Source organism: Pantherophis guttatus, chromosome 3, assembly GCF_059756535.1.
Source record: "Pantherophis guttatus breed Tessera chromosome 3, ASM5975653v1, whole genome shotgun sequence".
Taxonomy (NCBI): domain Eukaryota; kingdom Metazoa; phylum Chordata; class Lepidosauria; order Squamata; family Colubridae; genus Pantherophis; species Pantherophis guttatus.
Genome location: NC_142065.1, coordinates 33,010,922 through 33,038,767, shown reverse-complemented (window position 1 = coordinate 33,038,767; position 27,846 = coordinate 33,010,922). Strand labels below are relative to the sequence as shown.

The following is a 27,846-nucleotide window of genomic DNA, read 5'->3' as shown; positions in this document are numbered from 1 at the left end:
CCGTCAACTAATCTGCTACAGTCTGCTTCATCAGGGAGGAAGCAAAACGCAGAGAAATTGGTTTGGATTTTGTTTGTGGAAGAGATAACGATATAAAAGGGAGGCACTCTTGCCCTTTCTGTCAATGGACAAAAGCCTTGGGCTGGTCTGTACTTAATGATCTGAGAAATGCCTCTGTTTTGAAAGTCAGTTTGCCTTGCATCACCATTTCCTTTCCCTCTATACCTCCTGATTTTCTCCTGCAAAGTAAATAGAACATTCTAAAATCTCATATATTTCCAAATCTTTCCAAATATCATGTGGCACAACCAGAAACAATGTAGGAAGTGCTGAATTTAAGAAATGGGTAAAGTAATGGATAAGGTGTGGCACCCAACCTCCCCCTCCCTCACTGACACTATAAAAAGGGCCAAAATCTTTTTTAAATGACAACTTGATGCTTAGCTGCCAACGTGCAAGAAATAAAAGGAGAAGTAGAGCATTCTACTGGTGGCGCAGCAAACTAAAGCACTGTTATTAACATCAGCTGCCTGCAATTACTGCAAGTTCAAATCTCACCAGGCTCAAGGTTGACTCAGCCTTCCATCCTTTCTAAGGTAGGTAAAATGAGGACCCGGATTCTGGGGGCAATAAGCTGACTTTGTATAAATATACAAAAGTATGAAGGCTATTGCTTAACGCATTGTAAGCTGCCCTGAGTCTCCAGAGAAGGGCGGCATATAAATCAAATAAAAAAAAATTCAAACCATCTAATATCTGTTTACTAAAACAATATACAATATACAAACACCTGATTGGACATTTTCCAAATGTCCAATCAACACAAAGGTATGTGGAAGCTCTGAGATATTTATGGTAGTCAGATGTGCTCCCCTCGTCGCAGGGAGACGGAACCGACCAGGTGGTTCCGTCCCAGGCACCTGATGGACCCTGAGAGGTTCCTGACGGAGCATGGGCCATTCCCAGAGACTCTGACTCGCGACTCAGCTGAGGAACTGGTGGCCGCCTGGGATAGGGCTGCCGCTGGAGCCTTGGACCGCATTACACCTTTGCGGCCTCTGACTCAACCAGCTCCTTGGTTCTCTGAGGAGCTGAGGGAGATGAAGTGCCAGAAAAGACGCCTAGAGAGCAATTGGAGATCCAGCCGCACCGAATCTGATCGGACACTGGTGAGGTCTTATATCAAGACCTACCTAGTGGCGATAAGAGTGGCGAAATCCAACTATTTTTCCACTCTTATTGCATCTGCAGAGAACCACCCAGCCGCCCTGTTTAGGGTGACCTGCTCTCTCCTATGGGTGGGATTGAGGAAGGATCCCTTGCAGGGTAGAGCTGAGGATTTTGGACAATTCCTGCATGATAAAATCGCTCAGATTCAGGCCGGCCTGGACTCCGATTGGATGGATGGAGGACTCGGACGGGATGACTGAGGTGAGTCTTGAGAGTGTCACCTGGGAAGAGTTTGACCATGTGACTCCTGAGGATGTGGACAGGATTTTGGGGAGGCTTAACGCTATCACATGTTTACTGGACTCATGTCCCTCCTGGTTGGTGCTGGCCTCCCGGGTGGTTACATGAGGCTGGTTTCAAGAGATTACCAACGCTTCATTGAGTGAGGGTGTCTTCGCGGTGGTGAGGCCCCTCCTCAAGAAGCCTTCCCTGGACCTGGCTATATTAGCTAACTATCGTCCTGTCTCCAACCTCCGCTTCACAGCGAAGGTTGTTGAGAGTGGGACAACTTCCTCGATTCTTGGATGAAGCTGTCTATCTAGATCTGTGCCAGTCGGGCTTCAGGGCGGGTTACAGCACGCAAACGGCATTGATCGCATTGGTTGATGATCTCTGGAGGGCCCGGGATAGTGGTTGCTCCTCTGTCCTGGTTCTCCTAGATCTCTCAGTGGCTTTTGATACCATCGATCATGGTATCATGCTGCGTCGGCTAGAAGGAGTGGGAGTGGGAGGCACCGTGCTACGGTGGTTCTCCTCCTTCGTCTCTGACCGTACATAGTTTGTGTTGACAGGGGGGCAGAGGTCGACCTTGAGGTTCCTCACTTGTGGGGTGCCACAAGGGTCTGTCCTCTCACCCCTTCTGTTTAACATTTATGTGAAGCCGCTGGGTGAGATCATCCGTGGCTTTGGGGTGAAGTGTCAACTGTATGCCGATGACACGCAGTTGTACATTTCAACCCCAGGCCACCCCAATGATGCCCTTGACGTGATGTCCCGCTGCCTGGAGGCCGTGCAGATCAGGATGGGGAGGAACAGGCTCAGATTCAACCTCTCCAAGACTGAGTGGCTGTGGCTCCTGACGGTCCGATATAGCCAACTGACACCATCGCTGGCTATTGGGACTGAGATCTTACCCCCCTCAGAGAGGGCTCGCAACTTGGGCATCCTCCTGGACTCACAGCTGTCCTTGGAGGATCATATGACGGCCGTAGCCAGGGGGGCTTTTTATCAGGTTCGCCTGATCTCCCAGTTGCTTCCTTTCTGGATTGGGATGCCCTGCGCACAGTCACTCACGCTCTCGTCACTTCCCGGCTGGACTCCCAGTTGCTTCCTTTCTGGATTGGGATACCCTGCGCACAGTCACTCACGCTCTCGTCACTTCCCGGACTATTGAGAAGCACCCGGAGGCTCCAGCTGGTCCAGAATGCAGCCACATGAATAATAATGGGGGCGATTCATCTTGCACGAGCTGCACTGGCTCCCGGTGGTCTTCCAGGTGCGCTTCAAGGTGTTGGTTACCACCTTTAAAGCGCTCCATGGCTTAGGACCTGGTTACCTACAGGACCGCATTCTGCCACTGATTGCCTCCCACCGACCAATACGCTCCCACAGAGAGGGCCTCCTCAGGGTGCCGTCAGCCAAACAGTGTAGGCTGGTGACCCCCAGGGGGAGACCCTTCTTTGTGGGGGCTCGGCCCTATGGAATGAACTGCCCACGGACATACGAAAGATCCCCGACCTCCGTGCCTTCCGTCGCGCTCTGAAGACCCTATTATTCCAGCAAGTTGGTCTGACAGGATAAAGGTTTTTTAAATTGGGTTTTGATAGGGGTTTTAAAATGATTTTAGTTGGATGTTTTAAATTTGGCTGAATGATTGAATTATTTTAATAAGCTTTTAATTTTTGTTGTATATTGTTTTTACCATGGCTGTTCACCGCCCTGAGTCCCTCAGGAGAAGGGCGGTATATAAATATAAAAAACTAACTAACTAACTAACTGTGTACTACCTATGTACACAGGTAGTCCCTGTGTACATAGAATTTATTTTCATCTTTCAGTCTTTAATGACGAATAAAATAAATACTTGCATTCCACTGTTATCACTTTTGAGTATATTAGACGATTCTTCATTTTTGAACTGGGCTCAAATAAAAGGATGCTAAAATTAGAAATGGCATGTCTTTTTACCTCAAGTTATACTTTAAAAAATCTTATCATTACAAAAATTAAAATTCATTCATTTTGAAAAGACACAAATATATAATGCTGGAAATCACCAAAAATTAACCAGAAAGCTTTTATAAACATGTAGATACTGTTCTTAACCAGGCAATGACTGAATTTTGATAGAAAAGTTATATTTATTTGGCAAACCTGAAAAGTTGCATTGATTTAATTTTCTATTTTATGTAAAATATTCAGAATCAGGGAGTTAGATGGTTTATGAAAATTAATCTATTATTAAAATAATAGTATTTTAGTAAAATTATACATCAAAATATTACTAAATAACTTTCTGAACATTTCCAAATATTGGTAATTGCATTTTGCAATTGAAGTGGTTTATGAATATTTGTAATTTTCAACATATTGACACAATTTTTAATTGCGAATAAATTATAATTTTCTATAGATAACTTTTCAGGAGTATTTCACACTGAATATATTATTGTTTACTTTCAAGAAAAAGAGCATAGCTTGCAGTGTATCATTATAATTTTATACTACCCTGTGTGAAGTAAATTTCCTTAAATTTGATGAGACTTCTAGCCTATTGAATATATATATATATAGAATTGTGCTGCCAAACAGTTAAACAAAAAATAATGCATTTATTTGAAAGAAAGATGATCTGGAATTTAAGATGATTCCACTAAAAAAGGAAAAGTAGACAAAATAAATCACAATCCTTAGCAGTGTCCATTTTCCCTACCTGAGCAGTCTTATTTGTCAAGTGTAGTTGAAGTCAATCCAGGAGATTTCCCTACTCACCAATAAATGTTGCATTATGACACAAACTACAAAATAAATGAGAGGACCAATATAATAAATATTTCATTGATAAAGAAATAAAGGGAGGCTAGTATAGATCTATTTCAAGCTATTTAGCTCTCATCAGCTAGCCATACCCTTACTTTGATTTGAACTTGGGCTGCCTGCATGTATTAACCTCTGAGCCACAAGTTCTCCTCCCTTCATCAGCTTGAGCCAGGGGAGAGATTAAGTGTTTTTCTATCAAGACACCTGGTCTACGACAGCATGTGGGAGGGAGCATACTGCATCCCTTTTGGCTTTCAGCTCCAATCCATATAGTTTTCATATGACTTCCAAATGAGCCTTACAATTACTACAGCAATCTTTAAAAGAGCAATCTCTATTGTGACACATCCAAAATAGATAACACATCTGATTATTTATCATTGACTTAATGGCTATTCAAGTGTTGGGTATTCAGTTCCTGAGTTGTTTCCAGCTGCAATTACCAAAGTAATTGAAAATATATCAATGTTGTGGAGTGTTTGGAGGATATAGATATAAGCCTAAAAGCAAGCACAGTTTTGATTGGGCCTGCTGATTTAAAAGCTCATATGGCAATAGAGGTATTTTAATAATATGTATCCTTTTCTTCTTTGCCTACATTTTCTATTTCTTTCGCCAGGACATGGAAAATTCAATGTGTGCAATATGTTTGTATGGTTCATAAATCAATTATATAATTCAACCAGAGTGGGTTCTACTTACCTTTACTCGCTTCGCTAGCGCACGTGCCTTGCTTCTACACATGCTCAGATTGCTTCTGATGACGTCAGGGTCAGTGGACGGCCTCCTGCCAGTTTTACTACCAGTTCTATAGAACCGGTCCAAACCGGGGGGCAACCCACCACTGAATTCAACCCTCTATTTTGAAATGCTTTTGTGGGAGCATTAATTTCTTGATGTCTCTTTGAAATTTTGTATAAAACAAAGTTTTAAAAAACAATCTTCCTTTGTTTGTAATTGTTAATAAACTGTATTGTGAAATTTGAAGAGCTTTAAAAAGCTATAAAATAAGTTTTTATTTGCATGTATTAGTCCCAAAATGTGAAATTTAATTGATATTCAGATGCAAACTAATTTTTGTGTGTGTGTTTATTATGTACGTGGCCAAAGTTTTTTGGATTATTCATTTCAAAATATTTCAATGGACTTTATCCAAGTTGCTCTTCCTTCCAATTATATGTCATGTGGGCATAACTAACTGCAATAAAATCTTAGTCTGAGGCCAATGTCAGTCATTAGATTACTTTGAATGCAAAGTTTCTACTAAAACCAAGTGTCTCCTTCTTCAGATAGATAATTTACTTTTTATGTGACAGTAGGAAGAAACAATCGAGTAGAATATTTATATTTTAAAAAGATAAAATAGCAAGATATGAAATTTCTTGATGTCCTATGAAATAATTTTTTACTTTACAAAATAATAATTAAGACTAAGTTTTTCCATTCTAAAAAGTAAAATGAAATTGCTTCTGTCCTTTTTTTAACCATAAACTTTTGATCCCATCCGGTATCCCATTCAGTAACATAGAGCAACCATCCTAAATTAGAGAATACTTGGGAAAGAATAAAAAGGCAGGTTGAAAATATATAAATAGTTCCCTTCGAGGCATTTTTGGTGAACTTGGGCATCAGATATGCCCTGGTGGCCTCATTTCATCTGGCCAGTAATGGGCAGGCCAAACGATTAGTGAAATCTATGAAGGAGGCCTTGAACAGAATGGGGCCGGGGGATTGGCAGGCCTGAATCTACAAATTTCTACTAATTCAGCCACCAACAGAAGCCCATTGGAGCTCCTCATGGGACAGACAATCCGATCTCAATCAGACCGGTTGCATCCAAATGCGGTTGCTGACACTCCTCCCAATTCCATAGGGAAAATTAGGAAATTTGGTATTGGGGACAAGGTCTATTCCCGCAATTATGCCGGGGGTGCTCTCTGGATTCCTGGTACAGTCATGGAAATATCTTGTCCTCACTCATACAAAGTCGAGCTAGAGGACGGGAGATTGTGACGTCGGCACTTGGACCAGCTCCGAGGCCGAATTTCGAACTCTCCGCTTCGCTTAACAGAAATAGCTCAAACCAACAAGTTGCCAGACCCTGATTGTCCTAAACTGTTAAATCCAATGTCTAAAACTAACTCAAACCTGATTGTGCAGCTTGAATGCCCACCTGTGGAACCAAGACTCCAGCACAGATTTCTGGAGGCGTTAGGCCTTCCAGCTCCTACCACGCCCAGTGATGTGTTCCAGGAGGTTCCATTGGCAGAACCAGAGATTGCAACTAATCCACCTGCTCAAGTCGACACCCAGGACCAAAATGAACTGCGCAGGTCAACTAGGACTCACACTAGCCCCGCCTACCTGCATGATTACATCTGGAAATATGTACATATGTTGAATTAAGTTAATGTATTCCAGGAAGGGAGGGGTGTTATGTATCAAATAAGGAGAGAGCTATAGGCTTCACTCAAGTCCTCCAAAATGTGGGAAAATACTTAAACCTCATTGGTTAAGCCGTCTGACAGCCCTCTATAAAAGGGGACGCTGCCAGACAAGCAGGTTGTTGGGTTGTACTGGTCTACTAATAAAGAGCTGTTGTTAATGAAAGAGCTATGTCCATCTCTTCCATCATCCGATCTAACAATTATTAATCATATGAATTGAAATATTTAATATTTTAAAACTGTCAATAGAATATAATACAGAATCTAAGTCCAATCCACTTCCTTGGTAATCCAGGTTTTACTTAACAATTTCAGACTGAAAACATTTAAGGCCAAGAGAGCATTCATAGGCAACAATGTCTGGAAAAAGCCTTCACAGCAGCCCCCATAAGCCTCGGGAGGGATACCATGCCTGAAATATTTCAGAAAGAGTTGCCATCTATTTCAATAGAAACGGTTAACGTTTTTCCATACAACGTTAAATACAATCTAATTTCAACATATCCAATTATAAAATCAGCTAATGAATGTCATTACAAAATAGCAGTAGCACTTAGACTTATATACTACTTCATAGTGCTTTACAGCCCTCTTTAAGCAGTTTACAGAGTCAGCATATTGCCCCCAACAATCTGGCTCCTCATTTTACTGACTTTGGAAGGGTGGAAGGCTGATATATATATATTTATTGACTAAACAGGACATTGTTGGATCAACCTCGAAATGATAATATATAATAACAGCAGATCATATATTCAGTTTGTGCCAGAAAATCACACAAATTAATTATAAACAATGACAGTTGCCAAAATGATTCACTAGAATACCTCTAAAATTGTCATGTGCCACTAATAAAAAATTGATAGAAACACTGAGTTGAAAAAATAGCTGAAAACAAGCAGGTTAAAATATTGAGATTTCCAAATAGAGTGATAAAATCTTGGTTCATAACACACCAGATATAAATGTGGCTGAAAAGAAGAAAGTATGGATAATTGATCTGATAATATCAGGAGATAACTCAGAAAGCTTAAACTGCCCAAAGAGCTACTGATACAGTTCTACAGAGGAATTATTGAGTCTGTCATCTGCACCTCTATAACTGTCTGGTTTGGTTCCGTAACCCCCAAGACAGCACAGACTTCAGAGGATAATTAGAACTGCAAAAAACAAAAAAAACAAAAAAAAACCCAAGAATCGCTACCAACCTGCCTTCCATTGAGGACCTGTATACTGCATGCGTCAGAAAGAGGGCTGTGAAAATATTTACAGACCCCTCGCATCCTGGACATAAACTGTTTCAACTCCTACCCTCAAAACAACGCTATAGAGCATTGCACACCAGGACTACTAGACACAAGAACAGTTTTTTCACGAATGCCATCACTCTGCTAAACAAATAATTCCCTCAACACTATCAAACTAGTTACTAAGTCTGCATTACTATTAAGCTTCTCATCGTTCCTATCACCCATCTCCTCCCACTTATGACTGTATGACTATAACCTTGTTGCTGGTATCCTTAAGATTTATATTGACTGTTTCCCTATGACTATCATTAAGTGTTGTACCTTATGATTTTTGACAAACATATCTTTTTCTTTTATGTACACTGAGAGCATATGTACCAAGACAAATTCCTTGTGTGTCCAATCACACTTGGCCAATAAAGAATTCTATTCTATTCTATTCTATTCTATTCTATTCTAGAATAGAATAGAATAGAATAGAATAGAATAGAATAGAATAGAATAGAATAGAATAGAATATTCTTTATTGGCCAAGTGTGATTGGCTGAGTGTGAATATTCTAGAATAGAATAGAATAGAATAGAATAGAATAGAATAGAATAGAATAGAATAGAATAGAATAGAATAGAATAGAATATTCTTTATTGGCCAAATGTGATTGGCTGAGTGTGAATATTCTAGAATAGAATATTCTAGAATAGAATAGAATAGAATAGAATAGAATAGAATAGAATAGAATAGAATAGAATAGAATAGAATAGAATAGAAAGAATTGTACAAGGAGACGATCACAAAGTATCAAGATCTGAAAATCAAAACTGAAAAATCATGGCATAGATCCCAATAGTTATTGTCACAATGGGTGCCATATCAAAAAAAATCTTGGATGGCTCTTACAAAATATGCGCATTGACAAAATTGCCAACTGTCAATTAAAAAAGGCCACACTGCTGGTATCCACACATATACTATACTGGTACATTATAACATCCTAGATTCTTGGGAAAAACTCAATGCATATGAAGGCCAACATCCACTAAAGAACTGGCAGCTGTGATTGCACATTTTCTGTATGTAACAATAACAACAAATGGATACAAAGGCAGAATTGAGAAGAAAGCAACAGATGGCAACTGGTGTCTCTGCAAAGAAGCTGAGGAAACAAAAGATTATCTAGTTAGTTGCTGCAAGAAGGTCCCGCACACTGATTACAAACAACAGCTTGACAAAATAACAACAATGGTGCATTGGAGTATCTGTAAGAAATATCACTTGCCTACAAGCAAGAACTGGTAGGATCAAAAAATATATGAAATAATAGAAGGTGAAGAAGCTAAAATGCTCTGGGACTGCTTAGTCTGGTGTGCTTGACTAAAACTGTCAAGCACATCAGACTTAACACGTGTTGATTAAAAAAGAAAAAGACAAAAAGTCTGGATAATGGACATTGCAATACCTGAACACAAGAAAAAAGAAAGAACTGGAGAAAAACTAGAGCACAGAACACTATCAAATCTGGGAATCTAAAGCCCGTTTGATAATGATATACAGCATTTCCTATAAATATTTCGTTGTTGATTTGAATCACTCCCTTGCTAAAATATCTAGTCTCTTTTGTGCTTCTCTTAGCACTACACGTATGTGATGCAATTAGCTCTTCCAGTGTGAACATGATAAAAAGGTGAGAAAGAATGCACAATCTCAAATGCATAATAAAATTAACCAGTTTTATTTAAGACAATTTGTATTTTGCAGCATTGAAATTATCAGGCATCATTAGCTCCATTTAATAGAGTTTACTACAGCACTTGATGTGACCAAATGACTTATAGAGTTGAGTACTTTGCATATATTCACCAATGGAGGAAAAAGTCAACATTTCTATACCCTTTCTTTAAAACATAACATTTAAGATCCGTTTCTTTATTTTTGTTTTACTAAAAACAGAATCTATGCCTTCTAGTGGAATACACATAATTTTCTTCATAATGAAGAAAATGTTTCAAATCAGAAGTGCCATCTTTTATGAAATTTGCCTTCTGTTCTTGTTCTCTGTAGCAATTAATGAAGTGCATGCAAATGGTTTTTCCCAGTTTCTTTTTATCACATTGGTGGATGTGTTTAGACCACTGATGGTGAACCTTTTAGGCACAGAGTGCCCAAACCAGAAGGCTGTGTGACAAAACCCCACAACCAGCTGGCTGGCGCGCATGCACACAACAAAACCCAACGACTAGCTGGCTGGCATGCATGCATGCCTTGGAAACCAGACAACCAGCTGGCTGGCACACATGCACGCCTCGGAAACCCGACCAGCTAGCTGAGCTGGGGCGATGGCACACATGCCCACAGAGACGGTTCTGCATGCCACCTCTGGCACAAATGCCATAGGTTCGCCATCAAAGGTTTAGACTATTTAGTGGCATCAGGCAAGTAGAGCAACACCACTTCCCCTGGAGGTATATTTTACTACTACTATTGATCATCATCATCATTATCATTTTAGTCATTTTCCATCCACTGCAGAATGAAGGCCTCTTTCTGCATGTTTCCAACCAATACCATCCTGAGCTTTCTTTTGCCAATTGGGCCCACAATACTTGCTAATGTTGCTGATCCATCTTGTTTTAAGTGTCTTTCATGGATGCTTTTTATCAAATGGGATCCATTTTATGACTGCTTTGGTCTACCTGATATCCTCTTGCTATGCAACCAGCCCATTTCCATTTCAATTCTTTTACTCTCTTGATGATATCGTATACTTTTGTTTGTTCTCTAATCCATGTGTAGGTCTTTTTAACTTGTCTTATAATGCCGAACGTGAATCTTTCCATGGCTCTTTGCGCCACTTGTAGCTTTTGTATCGATTGTGAAGTTAGTGTACCTGTTTCACTGGCATATGTTAGAGCAGGTAGCACACACTGATCGAAATCTTTTCCCTTCAGGCATAGGGGAAGGTTGTTCTTGAAAATTATGCTTAGCTTGCTGAATGTCTGCCAATCACATTTAACATGCTTTTCAATTTCCTTTATTGTATCACCTTCCATTGAGATTGGTTGGCCAAGTTATATGTAACAGTGGTAAAATGTAAAATTTGTTACTACCAGTTCTGTGGGCATGGCTTGGTGGGGGGGTAAAGTGACTGGGTGGGCGTGGCCAACTTTCTTTTTTTTAATTTTTAAAATCATTTTTTCTACAACCTCTTTGGCTGAAGAGGTTGTTAAAAAAATGCTTTTAAAAGGCTCTGACGATCCCAGCTGAGTTGCCTGATCATCAGAGGCTTTTTTTTCTTTTAAAAACATTTTTTCTACAACCTCTTTGGCCGAAGAGGTTGTTAAAAAATGCTTTTAAAAGGCTCTGACGATCCCAGCTGAGTTGCCTGATCGTCAGAGGCTTTTTTTTCTTTTAAAAACATTTTTTCTACAACCTCTTTGGCCGAAGAGGTTGTAAAAAAAAATGCTTTTAAAAGAAAAAAAGCCTCCGATAATCAGGCAACTCAGCTGGGATCGTCAGAGCCTTTTAAAAGCATTTTTTCTACAACCTCTTCAGTCAAAGAGATTGTAGAAAAAATTATTTAAAAGCCTCTGATCAGCCCAGCTGAGCTGCGCAATCATCAGAGGCTTTTTTTTTTTTTTTACTTTTAAAAGCATTTTTCGGCCAAAGAGGTTGTAGAAAAAATGCTTTTAAAAATTTTTTTAAAAGCCTCTGATGATTGCGTGGCTCAGCTGGGCATGGGGGGGAGGGATTTTTGCTACCAGTTCTCCACACAATCCGCCACCATCGCTATCGGATCAGGCGATCCGGTCCGAACCGGGAGCATTTCACCCCTGATATATAGACGTTTACTACATCTATTTCTTCTCCAGATATATTATTTCTTTCTTTCTTTGGTGAATTTGTTAAACATAACCTGGCTCTTTTTCAGGTTTATTTGTAAGCCAAATGGTTCTCCTGCTTTGTGCAGCTTTTGTATATGTCTTTGTAGCTCTTCTGGGTCTTGTGAATATCAGATACTGTTGATCATATGAGTGTATTTATCCCCCATGTATCCATGCAACCATATTTGTGTCAAATAGCAATAGCACTTACACTTATATACCGCTTTACAGGCCTCTCTAAGTGGTTTACAGAGTCGGCATATTACCTCCAACAATCTGGGTTCTCATTTTACTGACGTCGGAAGGATGGAAGGCTGAGTCAACCTTGAGCCTGGTGAGATTTGAACAGCCAAATTGCAGGCAGCCAGCAGTCAGAAGAAGTAGCCTGCAGTACTGCACTCTGTAGGAAGTTAGCACTCACCCCTCTCCTAGAAGAATGAAATATTTTAGGAAACATTAAAAAAAGGCAGAATATTATATTTCCCTGGATGAGAAATGGAGAAACATGTTTTAAAGACAAAGCAGCTTCCTGCCTCCCCCCCCCCCACCCCCCCCCACACCTTTGTCAATGGTCCACTAAGGCCTCAACCAAGCTCACTCAATGGGCCATCATCTGCAACACAATAGGACCCATCTAGCAACAGAAACTCACCACATGGCAAGACTCAAGTAAGCTTGAGAGACAACCTACAAAGTTAGCTGAGACCCCTAGATCACCTGGGAGTTTGACAACCAATCAGGATTCATTGCTTATACAGGAACAAGAAACTCAGAGGTGGGGTTCAACAAAGGGCATAAAGCCAAGGCACTCCTAGCATCTGGGACTTCTTTGTTTTCTACTCAGGAGCTCAAGCCATGTGATCCTGTCCATCATTAAACCATCTTTCCAGCAGTCTCCATGTTTCCAGTGTCTTTTTCCCCACTTGGAACTGAACCCAGATGGACATTTCTTCCAACAACTCTAACCACTGCTAAGTGGTTAAGTTCACAATTATAATTGTACAAATAATACAAATACAAATAATAATGTGAGGGAGAAATTCTGCATGAAACCTTACATTTACAGGGGGCATCGATTGAATTTTAGCCAGGAAAATATTAGTGGACTGATATTTAAACATTCTCTCTCTCTCTTTCTCTCTCTCCCTCTCTCACACACACACCCCAGGGATGAAATGCTACCGGTTCGGGCCAGTTCACCCAAACCGGTAGTAAAAAACGCTACTGATTCGCTGAACCAGTATTAAAAAAATGTAAAAAAAAAAAAGAAAAGAAAAGCTCCGACGATCAGCTGAGCGATGTGCGATCATCAGAACTTTTTTTTTTTTTTTACTTTTTAAGCCTTAAAATGTTTTTAAAAGGTTAAGAAAAGGTTCCTAAGATCATAGCTGTGCTGCGCAATCTTTGGAACCTTTTTTTTTTTTACTTTTTAAAAGCATTTTTACTACCGGTTTGGGCGAATAGGTAGTAAAAAATGCTTTATTTATTTATTTATTGGTTCGATTTATATGCCGCCCTTCTCCGGAGACTCAGGGCAGCTTACAATGCGTTAAGCAATAGCCTTCATACTTTTGTATAATACCTGCTTAGTAGGGCTTTTGGCCCCCCCTAAGCGGTGTTCTTTTTTATACAAAGTCAGCTTATTGCCCCCACAATCCAGGTCCTCATTTTACCTACCTCGAAAGGATGGAAGGCTGAGTCAACCATGAAATGTTTTTAAAAGGTTCCCAAGATCGCGTGCCACAGCTGATTCCCCTCCCCCCCGGCTGTTCTACTTACCTTCCCAAGCCTCCTTTTGGCGTGTACCTGCGCATGTGTGTGCAGTGCACATTCAGTGCAAACTGCGCATGAATGCACACAGCGTGCTTGGCGCACATCACGCATGCGCAGCCAGCAAACCGGTAGCAAACTGGTTCAGATTTCACCACTCACACAGACATACACACACACACACACACATTCTCCCTCCCCCTCCCTATCCCCCCTCTCTCTTTCAGATTAGGTATTAATCATAATTTCAGTTGAACCCATCACAAGGTTTTTCTTGAGCAGGAAGAACTATTAAGTCAACTGCAGTGTCTAAGGTAGACTGTAAAGATGATATATGGAGTGGGAAGATGGAAGAAAAGGCATCTGTTTTCAATGTATGCATTTTACAAAGGGATATTCAGAAGTGAAAAATTATTCTGAAGCGAAAAATCTTAGCTGGATGGTAGAATGCATGTGTCAAATGCAAAAGGTCCAAATTAAAATTGTAATATCTCCAGCTACAGTTACATGGATATCTAACACATGCTTAAAAAAAGAAATGCAATTAGTAAGTAAAAAGGGCAATAGTCTCATTTAAATCGTATATTTCAAAATATACTTTCCAAAAGAACAAATAAAAATAATCATCTGATGGTATCATTGTCAAACTAAGTTGAACATCTCTAAAGTGTTCACAATATCTATGTATATTTCTAGTATAACAGGCTTGGGTGTATCCTCCTGTCAGTGAGAACTCTTTCTCGGAGACCACAAATTATAGACCAAAATACTTTAATTGAAATCATGTTGGAGTGCAATTTTACATTAATTTCCTTGTGCCTGAGTCTCATGACTTTTAATGATTTTGGAAATATGCATAGAACTGCACTCTATATTTGATTGTTTTGGCTTCTTTATAGAGTAATGTATCTTGCAAGGCATTATAGAAATCCTTAAGGGAAATGATACAATGAATAGATGAGATATGTAAATAAAAGAGAAAATGTAATCATAATGATGGTATTCTACATACACAATGGACTCAAAATGGTACATTGAATGCAGCCTGGAGAAAAATGCATGATAGTACCTTTTGAATCTATGGTTTCCTTGATAAAAATTTGCAATAAGCCCAGATGTTTATATCAAATTACATCTTTCCTGGTTTTAGTGTTAATTGGCCCAGTATCTTGGCTGCTGTATATATTTATTTTGGATAATGTTATTGCTTAAAATGTTTTTATGGTTTTGATGGAAGCATATTTTTTTAATTGTAAGCCACCCAGAGTCATTATTTGAGACAGATGGCTATAATAATTGAATGAATAAATAAAAGTATAAAGATTAGTAAAATTCCATTCCATTTGACTATTACTTGACCATATTACTAGGGCTTATTCTGCTTTGTTGTTTTAATTCATTATTTTCAATCATCTAGATGGAGTTTTCATATACAGTAGATTACTTTCTCTTATTTATATAATTGTTGATATAAATTGACTTGAGAACTTCTTAAAAAGCATAAATTATCCTGCTTTTGTTCTTTGATATGTAAATGTTGTCCCACAGCCTCTTCATTCCAAAAAGCATATTTTGTATGTGAGAATTATTGTACACATTCCTGTGTAGTAAAAATAAATCAGAGAATGGTGTTTAATTTTTTTCCTCATAAAAAGATGTATGAACCACTCTGATGTAGCTAGTGATTAAGGCAGGGGTAGGTTGCTGGGGGTTCGCGAGAACCTCTAGCTAAGATTCTGTGCAATTCCCAAATTCCATTCCTGGCTGGCCCTGCCCACCCCACCCCACCCCTCCCAGGAGTTCCCACACGGCCTGTTTTGGATGAGGTAAGTGCAGGGCGTGCATGGAGGCTTGGGGAGGATGAAAAACGGAACTTCAGGAAGGGCCTCCAGATCCTGGAGAGGCCGTTTTCGCCCTCCTGGTGGCTCGGAGAAAGCCTCCGGGCTCCAGGGAGGACAAAAATGCACACACACACACGCTGTGGTGCAGGAAGCCGACTAGGCCACACCCACCATGGTCAAGCCCACTAAGCAACCAGGCAGAGAACCCCTTGCTAAAATTTTTGAAGCCCACCCCTGGATTAAGGCACCAGGCTAGAAGTCAAGAGACTATCAGTTCTAATCCCACCTTAGGCACAAAGCCTGCTGGATGACCTTGGGCCAGTCACTCTTTTTTGTCCTAGGAAGGAGGCAATACTAAACCACTTCCTTAAAAAATCTGCAAACTGCCCACAGTTGCTTTATGGACAGGTCAGCAGCATAAACATTTTAATAAATAAAATAATAAATAAAATAAAAATGCACCTTGCTGAGAACACTGCAGGGATTTAAACTAGACAGTCACCAAGAGTCAGCATTGACTCCAAGGGACAAAAAAACTATCAATTCTTCAATTCATTTGATATTTCCTGACTGAGTACATGTAGTCCTTGACTTAAAACACTTCGTTTAATGATTGTTCAAAGTTACAACAGCACTCAAAAAAAATGATTTATGACCAGTTTTCACACGTATGACCGTGTAGTAATCTTAATGGTCATGTGGTCAAAATTCAGATGCTTGGCTATTGACTCAAATTTATGATGGTTGCAATGTCCCGTGGTCATGTGATTCCCTTTTGCAACCTTCACTTAACAACAGTTTGACTAATTTAACAATTACAATGATTTACTTAACAACTGTGGCAAGAAAGATTGTAAAATGGGACAAACTCACTTAACAAATGTTTCGCTTAGCAACAGAAATGTTGGGCTCCATTTTGGTCATAAGTTGAGGACTACCTTTATACCATTGCATTGTAAAAGCAAACTATTTGCAAATAACTTTTCTATTTGATTAATGAGCACTGCCTTAACTTGAGAATCACCTTTGATGAATTGACAGTTCTTTCACTCCCATCTTCAGTAAGTGTCACATACAATTATTTGAACCTTTAACATCCAAGATGAAACTTCAATAAATTATAATAAGATTGCAATAAAGAACCATTTTTTTACCCAACTTTCGTTAACTTCACCTCAGTGTTTTGGTTTGTTTCCTATTTTGTTGTCATTTAAGGTAGATGAATCTCTTCCTTAGCACTAGAAACAGACAAATACACTGCTTTTGAAAATTAACATATAAAGTCAGGAGTTAAAAACTGACATGGAGAAAACTGGATGACTTTGCAGAGTTCATAATATACAATAATTTAAAAGGCAATACAAGCACGGAAAAGGCAGTTAAAGAATTAGAAACACACACCCAAAAAAAAGAAAGAAAGAAAAAGAAAGCTGTATTATCTTCTCAGTGTTAGTATATGTGTTTGCTGAAAATGAGCAAAAAATAATCACTAAAAACACTTATGCAGATGAGAGAAATGATTGAATTGTATAATCAGCTCATAAATTAGCAATCAGGAGTGGCATTCAGCCGGCTCTGACAAGTTCAGGCGTAGCTCTGACGATCACCTGAGAGCAAACCAGTTCGCTCCGACGATCAGATGGGCCCGCCCACCCATCCATGCGCTATAACTTACCTATATTTCTTTTGTTTTAAGCCCAGCTGATAGGTGCGGCAGAGCAGATTGCCGCACCTCAGCTGTTTTACTCACTCTGGATTCAGTAGAAGGTAACTTTCAATCATAATGTGCATGCACGGAAGCGCAAGTTTGTGCATGAGCGAAGCACGTGTGCAGCGCATGTGGAGTGAAGCGGTTGTTACAACCGGTGAATCCCACCACTGGTAGCAACACTTTTCAGAAGCACTGTAGCAAAAGATACATTCAGTGTCAATTTTTACATTTGGAAGATCCCCAAGAAACTTTCATTGAAATGCTTCCATTTATATCTGCTTGCTCGGTAATACTTGCTGTCATTTCCTCTCACTGCCACGGCCATTGGTAATTTAGGTAAATGAGGAAACACACAATGATACTATGGAAGGAGATGATCAACGGCAGTGTTGGCCATACACTCTGTTTCCAATGAGTTCACCTTTTATTTGAAGGAGAATCCTGATTAGTCCAGGTCTGATTTTTTTCTTAATTCAGAGAAAAGGGAGAGAAGACAATTTTACTGAATTTTTTAGAAAGATGGACCGCACAACTTATGTTAGTTGTGGCATGATTTGAGTGCCATTGTGCTGTGTTCATCCATCCATGTTGCAAGGTCTCTAATTCCCCACATTATGGTTCAAACTGAGAAAAATGTATCATGAGGAACTTCTCTTGTGGATTCTTTAGACCAGGATGGCTCCAGAGTCGATGGAAAATTGTGCAACTATCGGGGAGGGGGAGAGAGAACAAAATAGAAAAACAGCACCAAAGCCTTCTGCCATCTGACAATAAGTTCAAAAATATCCGCTCCCAGAGAAATTTTAGAAAAAATCACTGAGGAGATAGAAGACAACTGAAGAAAGCTTTTGAATAATTGGAAGACAAATGTCAATTCAACATTAAGAAGGATAAGAAGAGCAGCAATGATCTTGCCATGATTCATCATTACTTAGCCACTGGAAAATCAGAGAGAGTCCTTGTATTTTCAAATAACTAGAACCATATTTGCTGTGAACTCGGTTTTGAAAGCTTGCACACTTTTTAAAATCAGTAGAATTTAAACATGCTACAAACAGTTGTGGATTACAGGATTCCTGAAAAAAAAGGGAGGGGCCTCTAGGAGCATTGCCCATATTTTCCTAGAGTCAAGAAGATAACATAGACAAAAACTGCTGTAATTTTTACTAGTGAATAGTGAGTATAATAGTCATTTGCCAATTAGGTAGGATAAATCTATCAGAATTTTCAGTTCTGTCCCTTGACTCGTAAAAAATTCCTGGGATTCTTCTTTTTTAAGGTAGCTATGAAAAATTTAATTAAGAACCAGCCAAACAATATTTGGAATCATCTTTCTATCTATCTTTTCATTTTTCTTTTTATATTTAAAATCAATATTGTAAGTGGCTTATTTATTGTGGGGGGGGGAATTTATTTTTATTTTAAATCTCCATTTGGGACTTTTTAAAACATATTATTATTATGAAAATATGGATTAAAGTAAACGAATACATTTAATATCTCTTTAGAAAATCTGCATTTTTTTAATTTCTTTTTTGTTGCTTTTTGCCATTTGGTTGTATTTTCTGCAATAAAGATTGCATATATGTAATATTTTTGAAATGTCATTGGAAGGTAAGAGCAATTGTTTTTTCTACCTTATGCGTTGTTCTTTTGTTTTTCTATGTAATTACAAAGTTTTTTTAAGGGCTGTGATTAACACGTTTCTGAAAGAAATAAAATCCAAACATGCCATATGTGATTTGTATTTTGGTTTCCGTATCAGCATAGTTCAAAATTTTATTTCTTGTCTAATTGGTTGTTTTCAGTCTTGTTACTCAATTTTGTTCTATGTATAAAAAACCCTTTCTCATTTTCTGATGCGCAGTTCCGTTCATCTTTAATTCTATGGATGTTAAATATCTAAATTTTATTCTAGAACTTCTATTCTTTAAGGAATCTAGAATTATTATACTGATGTTTGGATATTTACATAGACAAAATGAAGTAATTGTTTGCATCAATAGAGGTAGTGTTTGATAGGAGTTATTTCAATGCTAAAAGAAGAGAAAATATTCGCATTTCAAAATAGTCTGTAAATATTGTGAAATTTGCCTCCTAATAGATTAAGGTGACATTTTGTTTATTTTTATCACAAATAATTTTATCCCCCTCCTTTTTTAACTGAATATTATTACACAAAAAAGGAAATAAAGGTCTGGATATATAGTAAGTATGAACTACAATTTCTAGACACTCAATATGTTATCTTAGTTGTTGACTAACCAACACATTTTGTCTATTTTATATATTTATATGTGAGTGCCTATATGTTAAAACTTTTACCAGATGATTGAAAGTATTTTGAAGGTGTGAGAAAAATAAAGGAAAATTGCAAGAATTAAAAAAAGAGGGAAATGGATGTTCAGAGGAGAAATTAGCTTACTTTCCAGATAGACAAATAAACACTTTATCATATACTGGAATGAACATTGTAACATTAACTATTGAACAGATCATTGTAGGATGAAATGTTTCATTCTGCAAGTTTTTTAAATTAAGAAAATAATTGTGCAATTTGAAATTGCTCTAATGTCACATACCTAAAATGTAATTGCTATGTAAATAAATTTAACATTGCCCCAAACATGAAATCTCTCCCCCCTGTGCATCCTGCTCCCTTCCCCATATTTTAACTATAATTTTGCTTTTTTGCTAAATAGCAATAGCACTTAGACTTACATATCACTGCATAGCGCTTTACAACCCTCTCTATGCAGTTTACAGAGTCAGCATATTGCCCCAACAATCTGGGTTCTCATTTTACCCACCTCGGAAGAATGGAAGCAGTGGTGGGTTGCTACCGGTTCACACCGGTTCGGGAGGACCAGTAGTGATAAATTGGCAAGAGTCGCAGAACCGGTATTAATTGCTGGCTGGCACCACACAAATCTGATGTAATTAGATCTTTCCAGTGTAAACATGATAAAAAGGTGAGAAAGAATGCACAATCTCAAATGCATAATAAAATTAACTTCAGTTTTATTTAAAACAATTAGTATTTTGCAGCATTGAAATTATCAAGCATCATTAGCTCCATTTAATGGAGTTTACTACAGCACTTAATGTCACCAAATGACTTACAGAGTTGAGTACTATGCATATATACACCAATGGAGGAAAAAGTCAACACCCTTTCTTTAAAACATAACATTTAAGATCTATTTCTTTATTTTTGTTTTACTAAAAACAGAATCTATGCCTTCTAGTGGAATACACATAATTTTCTTCATAATGAAGAAAATGTTTCAAATCAGAAGTGCCATCTTTTATGAAATTTGCCTTCTGTTCTTGTTCTCTGTAGTAATTAATGAAGTGCATGCAAATGGTTTTTCCCAGTTTCTTTTTATCACATTGGTGGATGTGTTTAGACCAGTGATGGTGAACGTTTTAGGCACAGAGTGCCCAAACCGGAAGGCTGTGTGACAAAACCCCACAACCAGCTGGCTGGCGTGCATGCACACGATAAAACCTGACGACTAGCTGGCTGGCATGCATGCACGCCTCGGAAACCAGATGACCAGCTGGCTGGTGCCCATGCATGCCTCGGAAACCCGACCAGCTGGCTGAGCTTGGGCGATGGCACGCGTACCCACAGAGAAGTTTTTCCTTGCCACCTCTGCATACATGCCATAGGTTCTCCATCGAGGGTTTAGACCAGGATTATAGTGGACAGGATTATGGGTAGATTGGGGGCCTCCACGTGTTTGTTGGACCTGTGTCCATCCTGGCTTGTTCCGGCAACCGGTCCGGGCAATTGTCAACACTTCATTGAGGGACGGGATCTTCCCTGCCACCTTCAAGGAGGCGGTGGTTCGACCGCTTCTCAAGAAGCCAGCCCTGGATCCAGCCATTTTGAACAACTTCAGTTCCGTCTCCAACCTTCGCTTTATAGCGAAGGTTGTTGTGTCCGTGGTGGCACACCAACTCCCACAATTCCTGGAGGAAACGGATTATATAGACCCGTACCAATTGGGTTTCAGTCATGGACACAGCATGGAAATGGCATTGGTCACCCTGGTGAATGATCTCTGGTGGACCCGGGATGGGGGTTATTCCTCCATCCTGGTCCTACTTGACCTCTCAGCAGCTTTTATACCATCGACCATGGTATCCTTCTGCGGTGACTTGGGGGGCTGGGGCTAGGGGGCACTGTTTTACAGTGGTTGTCCTCCTACCTCTTGGGTCGCACAGAGGGACAGAGATCCTCCCCGATGCCCCTCACTTGCGGGGTGCCTCAGGGGTCGGTTCTCTCCCCCTTGCTCTTTAACATCTATATGAAGCCACTGGGTGAGATCATTCGTAGTTTTGGGGTGAGGTATCATCAGTATGCTGATCATACCCAGATTTACATCTCCATCCCGGACCAACATAGGGATGCCTTTTCCGTGATGTCTAAGTGCCTGGAGGCGGTGCAGGTCTGGATGGGTAGGAACAGGCTCAGACTCAACCCCTCCAAGACGGAGTGGCTGTGGATACCAGCATCTCATGGTCTAGTGCCCCCATCACTTCAGATGGGGGGGGAGTTACTCACTCCCTCTGAAAAGGCTCGCAATCTAGGCATCCTCCTGGATTTGCAGCTGTCCTTGGTCGACCATTTGACAGCCGTGACAAGGGGGGCTTTTGCACAGGTTTGCCTGGTGCACCAGTTGTGCCCTTTCCTAGACAGGGATGCCCTCCGTACAGTCACCCATGCTCTTGTCATCTCTCGTTTGGATTACTGCAATGCCCTCTACATGGGGCTGCCCTTGTGGTGCACCCGGAGGCTCCAACTCGTCCAGAATACGGCCACGCAGGTTGTTACGGGGGCTTCCCGTTACTCCCGTATTACATCTCTCCTGCACGAGCTGCACTGGTTACCGGTGGTCCTTCGGATCTGCTTCAAGGTGCTGGTATTTACCTATAAAGCCCTTCATGCATGGGCCTGGGGTACTTGCAGGATCACCTTCTGCCTGCCTCCAACTGCCCAGTGCGCTCACATAGGATTGCCCTCCTCCGGGTGCCATCGGCCAGACAATGTCGGCTGGTGGCGCCCAGGAGGAGGGCATTCTCTGTGGGCGTACCGACCCTCTGGAATGGTTTACCCACTGGGCTCTGGATGGCCCCCGACCTCCGCTCTTTCCGCGGTGACCTGAAGACATGGCTTTTCTAACAAATTTGCTGATCTGATGGGAGTTTTAACTTTAATCCTTTGGGAATTTTAATTGAGTATTTTAGTCGTAATTTTACTGTTTTATTGTTTTATCTTTGTGAGCCGCCCCGAGTCCTTTGGGAGAAGGGCGGCATATAAGTATAAATAAACTAAATTAAACTAAACTAGACCAGGGGTGAAATGCTCCCGGTTTAGACCGGATCACCCGATCTGGTAGCAATGGCGGCGGGTGGTTTGGAGAACCGGTAGCAAAAAATCCCTGCACCCACCCACCCCCCATGCCCAGCTGAGCCACGCAATCATCAGAGGCTGTTTTTTTGCTTTTAAAAGCATTTTTTCTACAACCTCTTTGGCCGAAAATATGCTTTTAAAAGTGAAAAAAAAAACCTGATGATCGCGTGGCTCAGCTGGGAATGTCAGAGCCTTTTAAAAGCATTTTTTCTACAACCTCTTTGGCCGAATAGGTTGTAGAAAAAATGCTTTCAAAAGGCTCTGACGATCCCAGCTCAGTTGCCTGATTGTCAGAGGCTTTTTTTTTCTTTTAAAAGCAAAAAAAAAAAAAAGCAAAAAGCAAAAAAAAAATTATATAATCAGGAGTTAAAAATTGACATGGAGAAAACTGGATGACTTTGCAGAGTTCATAATATACAATAACTGCCATGACCATTGGTAATTTAGGTAAATGAGGGAACACACAATGATACTATGGAAGGAGATGATCAACGACAGTGTTGGCCATACACTCTGTTTCCAATGAGTTCACCTTTTATTTGAAGGAGAATCCTGATTAATCCAGGTCTGATTTTTTTCTTAATTCAGAGAAAAGGGAGAGAAGACAATTTTATTGAATTTTTAAAAAAGATGGCTCGCACAACTTATGTTAATTGTGGCATGATTTGAGTGCCATTGTGCTGTGTTCATCCATCCATGTTGCAAGGTCCCTAATTCCCCACATTATGGTTCAAACTGAGAAAAATGTATCATGAGGAACTTCTCTTGTGGATTCTTTAGACCAGGATGGCTCCAGAGTCGATGGAAAATTGTGCAACTATGGGGGAGGGGGAGAGAGAACAAAATAGAAAAACAGCACCAAAGCCTTCTGCCATCTGACAATAAGTTCAAAAATATCCGCTCCCAGAGAAATTTTAGAAAATTTTAAAAAATGACTGAGGAGATAGAAGACAACTGAAGAAAGCTTTTGAATAATTGGAAGACAAATGTCAATTCAACATTAAGAAGGATAAGAAGAGCAGCAATGATCTTGCCATGATTCATCAGTACTTAACCGCTGGAAAATCAGAGAGAGTCCTTGTATTTTCAAATAATTAGAACCATATTTGCTGTGAACTTGGTTTTGAAAGCTTGCACACTTTCTAAAATCAGTAGAATTTAAACATGGCTTAAATATTAATTACCATACACCAATACCAAACAAAAATGAGCTCTTTGGGGATAATGCATATAATGAACATCACATCATGTGGGCCTGGCCATTGGTAAGTGGTGAGGTTCGAGTTCAATCCTCAGGAGAGGTTGAGCACTTATCTAAGCCAAGTTAACAGGCAGAACAGCTGCTTCTTCTCTTGCTGCTTGTTAAGCTTCAGTCTAGAGCAGGAGTGTCAAACTCTGGCTTGCGGGGTGCTTAGATCTAGCCTGCAGGGCTACCCTGGAAACAGTGAAGGACCACCCCGAAGTGCCACTGCCAGTGAAAACAGAGCTCGAGAAGGCCATATGCAGCCCTCCAGGAGTCTATTTTCAGCTGCAACAGCCTCCTGCATCCCTCTGCCAATGAAAACTGAGCTCGGGGGGGGGGTGCATGAGGGCTGCAGCAGGCCGTCACAGCTGAAAATGGAGCTTGGGAGCCTGTTTTTACCAGCAGAGCACTCAGGCCACCACAGGCACCCTGACATGAGTGACATTAATCTTGCCATGCAGACCCTGGCCATGCACACTCCGGTCCCCTGAAGTCAAACACAACCCTGATGCAGCCCTCAATGAAATCTAGTTTGACACTCCTGGTCTAGAGAAAAGACAAAAGAACAGATTTGAAGAAGTAACACTGGCCCTCAATACATTTTTAAAGACAAGAATCACATTCCTATCATGTATAGGATTACAATTGGAATGCTATAGAACTGGGAGATTATGACTGTCTTCAAGTGATGAGGAGAACCCTAGAGGAAGTTTGTGTTTGACCCTATGCTCTTTACACTTTGGGACAAGGAAACATAGGCCCTTTCCATTTCAGGTAATTCATCACCATTTCAAGTGTGGGTTTTTTTTTTTATTTCTTTGTTTACTTTGGTAGCTGCCTTTGAGTTGAAACATAGAGCATAAGTCAAAGTAATAAATAAACAGTATCATGCAACAGGATGAATATAAAAACAGGGAGAAGCACTGCCATTGTCAATATCCAGGAATCCCAAACTGAAACATTCTCAACCATAAATTGAGAATTGTTTTCTGAAAAATTAAAGATTCCATTAATAATCCATACAGAGGCATCCAAAGATCAGAGGCTGCTTTGCTGCCTTGCTGTCCAAGACAGAAAGAGAAATCCAAGCTTACAAATCAAGGCAAATATACGGGTCCCAGGATAATGTTGCATGATCTAATTTGAGCCAGTCACTAGAACCAGATGTTTAGTCTTCCATGCTTTCAGACTTGTGTTGGAGCCCATCCTCAGGATTTACTCCAGAATGTAGTATTTATGTGATTCCTGGTTGTGTGTTGCTTTTAGTTGTTAATTGGGGTATTGATGGTCAGCTATTAAGACGTTGGTTGCTGTTTCCTTCGGCTGCCTCGGTTCCAGGTATTTAAGAGAAATGCTCAAATGTCTCCTACTATTTCTAAATGGAACTATAGCACATTATTTTAACTCGGTGCTAAACATTTTTTGTTTACCGAAACAAAAAATGTTAAGAGTGTATTATTGAAAAGTATTCTTAGACATGGGAAATTATTTTAAAAGAGTGCTGTTAAAACAGTTTTATAATATATTGAAATTTATCTTGCTGATCAATATTAGGAAAAAACGGCTTTTAAAATAAATGTTTCAGGTAGGTTATTTGCTCTTTCTGTTGTAGCCTGTCACTAACTTATAATTTCTTTTTCAAATTAATACAAGAAAAAGGCTAAAAAATAATTTTGTTTCTTTTGCACAATAATTTTCTTCTTAGGCAGCAAACAGGATTAGTCCTTATTAAAAGAAATCCGGGCTGGAAGTATTAGTAAATATTTTTAAATTATTTGAAATTATTTGTATCTGAAATGCACCTTGTGACATTTTCCTTAAAGTTAGTAGAAATCTCTTTTCTTTAAAATTACATTATGTGCACCATGACTATCATTAAGTGTTGTACCTTATGATTCTTGATGAACGTATCTTTTCTTTTATGTACACTGAGAGCGTATGCACCAAGACAAATTCCTTGTGTGTCCAATCACACTTGGCCAATAAAAAATTCTATTCTATTCTATTTTAATCAATTCAAATTTGCTCTGCAAAGTACTTTACTTATGTATGTATATATGTGTGGGTGTATGTACAATGTTATTACCATATGCAGCAAATTAAATTGTGGGCCATAATAACAGCAACCAGCCCAGGTATGCTACAAACAGTTGTGGATTACAGGATTCCTGAAAAAAAAGGGAGGGGCCTCTAGGAGCATTGCCCATATTTTCCTAGAGTCAAGAAGATAACATAGACAAAAACTGCTGTAATTTTTACGAGTGAATAGTGAGTATAATAATCATTTGCCAATTAGGTAGGATAAATCTATCAGAATTTTCAGTTCTGTCCCTTGACTCGTAAAAATTTCCTGGGATTCTTCTTTTTTAAGGTAGCTATGAAAAATTTAATTAAGAACTAGCCAAATAATATTTGGAATCATCTTTCTAACCATCTTTTCATTTTTCTTTTGATATTTAAAATCAATATTGTAAGCAGTGGCTTATTTATGGGCGGGGGATTTTATTTTTATTTTTAATCTCCATTTGGGGCTTTTTTAAACATATTATTATTATGTAAATATGGATTAAAGTAAATGAATACATTTAATATCTCTTTAGAAATTCTGCATTTTTTTAAATTTCTTTTTTGTTGCTTTTTGCCATTTGGTTGTATTTTCTGCAATAAAGATTGCATATATGTAATATTTTTGAAATGTCATTGGAAGGTAAGAGCAATTGTTTTTTCTACCTTATGCGTTGTTCTTTTGTTTTTCTATGTAATCACAAAGTTTTTTTAAGGACTGTGATTAACACATTTCTGAAAGAAATAAAATCCAAACATGCCATAGGTGATTTGTATTTTGGTTTCCGTATCAGCAAAGTTCAAAATTTTATTTCTTTTCTAATTGGTTGATTTCAGTCTTGTTACTCAATTTTGTTCTATGTATAAAAAACCCTTTCTCATTTTCTGATGCGCAGTTCCGTTTATCTTTAATTCTATGGATGTTAAATATCTAAATTTTATTCTAGAACTTCTATTCTTTAAGGAATCTAAAATTATTATACTGATGTTTGGATATTTACATAGACAAAATGAAGTAATTGTTTGCATCAATAGAGGTAGTGTTTGATAGGAGTTATTTCAATGCTAAAAGAAGAGAAAATATTCGCATTTCAAAATAGTCTGTAAATATTGTGAAATTTGCCTCCTAATAGATTAAGGTAACATTTTGTTTATTTTTATCACAAATAATTTTATCCCCCTCCTTTTTTAATGGAATATTATTACACAAAAAAGGAAATAAAGGTCTGGATATATAGTAAGTATGAACTACAATTTCTAGACACTCAATGTTATCTTAGTTGTTGACTAACCAACACATTTTGTCTATTTTATATATTTATATGTGAGTGCCTATATGTTAAAACCTTTACCAGATGATTGAAAGTATTTTGAAGGTGTGAGAAAAATAAAGGAAAATTGCAAGAATAAAAAAAAGGGGGAAATGGATGTTCAGAGGAGAAATTAGCTTACTTTCCAGATAGACAAATGAACACTTTATCATATACTGGAATGAACATTATAACATTAACTATTGAACAGATTATTTTATGATGAAATGTTTCATTCTGCAAGGTTTTTAAATTAAGAAAATAATTGTGCAATTTGAAATTGCTCTAATGTCACATACCTAAAATGTAATTGCTATGTAAATAAATTTAACATTGCCCCAAACATGGAATACCTCCCCCCTGTGCATCCTGCTCCCTTCCCCATATTTTAACTATAATTTTGCTTTTTTGCTAAATAGCAATAGCACTTAGACTAACATATCACTGCATAGCATTTTACAACCCTCTCTATGCAGTTTACAGAGTCAGCATATTGCCCCAACAATCTGGGTCCTCATTTTACTCACCTCGGAAGGATGGAAGGCTGAGTCAGCCTAAATTTGATGTTATTGTTTTTAGAAATATTTATGTTTTACGGTTTTATAGCTTTTAATTTTGCAAGCCACTCAGAGCTGCCTCAG

General features: G+C 39.0%; 1 long non-coding RNA gene across 1 annotated transcript in view; it reads right to left on the bottom strand.

Annotated features, from left to right (window-relative positions):
- LOC148114538 (uncharacterized) overlaps nucleotides 1–27,846 on the bottom strand; it is a 43,999-nt gene that overhangs the window by 15,382 nt on the left and 771 nt on the right. Inside the window, exon 2 of the long non-coding RNA XR_015733004.1 lies at nucleotides 12,111–12,272. This is a non-coding gene — a long non-coding RNA (uncharacterized LOC148114538). The remainder of the gene's footprint in view (nucleotides 1–12,110; nucleotides 12,273–27,846) is intronic.